The sequence below is a fragment of the Taudactylus pleione genome, unplaced genomic scaffold, assembly GCF_031769625.1.
Source record: "Taudactylus pleione unplaced genomic scaffold, aTauple2 ptg000064l, whole genome shotgun sequence".
Classification (NCBI taxonomy): Eukaryota; Metazoa; Chordata; class Amphibia; order Anura; family Myobatrachidae; genus Taudactylus; species Taudactylus pleione.
In genome coordinates, this window is record NW_028284466.1 from 10756140 (window position 1) to 10757593 (window position 1454).

General features: G+C 32.0%; 1 pseudogene; it reads right to left on the reverse strand.

Annotated features, from left to right (window-relative positions):
- Positions 1 to 988: 988 nt before the first annotated feature.
- On the reverse strand, positions 989 to 1107 carry LOC148534784 (5S ribosomal RNA; annotated as a pseudogene).
- Between the last annotated feature and the right edge of the window lie 347 nt (positions 1108 to 1454).

Consider the following 1454-nt stretch of genomic DNA (forward strand, 5'->3'; position numbering starts at 1 on the left):
CCTGCGGATAAAAAAATGAACTTTGGACTACTAAATTGCACCATTATAGTTATTTAGTGTAATTTATGAAAAATAGGTAAGTCATGATCACCTATTTCTTCTCACTAATGATAGCTCCATTTTCTAGACAGGTAAACCAAAAGATCATTTTTTTTTCTGTTCGTGTCATATAACATTGTCCAATTAATGATCAAGGGAAATTTTCCCTCTGTAATACTTGTACAAATGATACATTAAAAATTAATAGCGTGTCAGCCTGTGCTCCATTTCAGCTATTGCCATTGATTCATGTTTTCAAATCTACATTATTTAATAATCCATAAGTAATTTTTAAAAATGAGATATACTTTGAACTGAATATTATTCCATTTTGCTCTTGTTAGATTTAAAAAAAATGAAAATGTAAGTTGTTATTTAAAGTTATAACTCTAATGAATATATATTGTTTTAACATATTGATGGTGCTGGGTTTTTTTCAGTCCGTTTATTGTCAGCATTACTAATTTGTATTTATATTAGGAGGTTGCAAGAGTAAGCACATTTTTTGTCTATATGTTTTTGGAAGATGACTAAACAATAATATACTTTATTAATTGTCATAATGATTATTAATATTAAAACTTCATATTTAGAATGTATTAACATGAAAAGAAAGGCTCTTTGTTGGGTCACACTTAAATGAAATCTCATATAACATGCATATAAAACAACTTTTATTGTACTTGCAGAAAATTAAGAGGTAGTCTTAAATAGACATAAGTGTGGTCAGGAACCTATGTCCACATAATTATATTTCCAAAGCTCGGATATGGATCATAATCCAACGAGCTGAACGGCAAAAATAAGTAAATCAAATCTGCATGTCACAGCACGCATCTAAAATACATATCATAATATCTCCAGTCCATATGTTGGTGGTGTATAAACATACACAATTGATTCATGTAGTATCTGTGCCACGTGTTATCCTAATGTTCCAATATGGATTGACCTACGGCACCTGGTATTCCTAGGAGGTCTCCCATTCAAGTACTAGCCAGGCCTGTTGCTGTATCGCTTCCAAGATCAGACGAGATTGGGCAGGTTCAGAAAAGTATGGCTGAAGGTATAATTCATTCGACAAAGGTAGATGTCCCCTTGCACATAGAAAAAGATATACTGCGCTCAGCTAGCAAACATTACTAACGTGCGGTATCTATGAACCAAGTATGGAGTTAATCTATGTTTAGCACGTATGATATGATAAGACAATATGTAACAAATACTTAGTAGACAATGTGGATATTATGTAATAAAAAATTATTTATTTTCAAAGTTGGCTAAACCATATAGAGTGGAAAACCTGCACATGCACACAAACAAACAATATCCTACCAGATCAGTTAGGAATGAAAACAAATCAGCATTGACCATTCAAGGACCATAGGATATATGTGTCAGGATATGGTAAATGG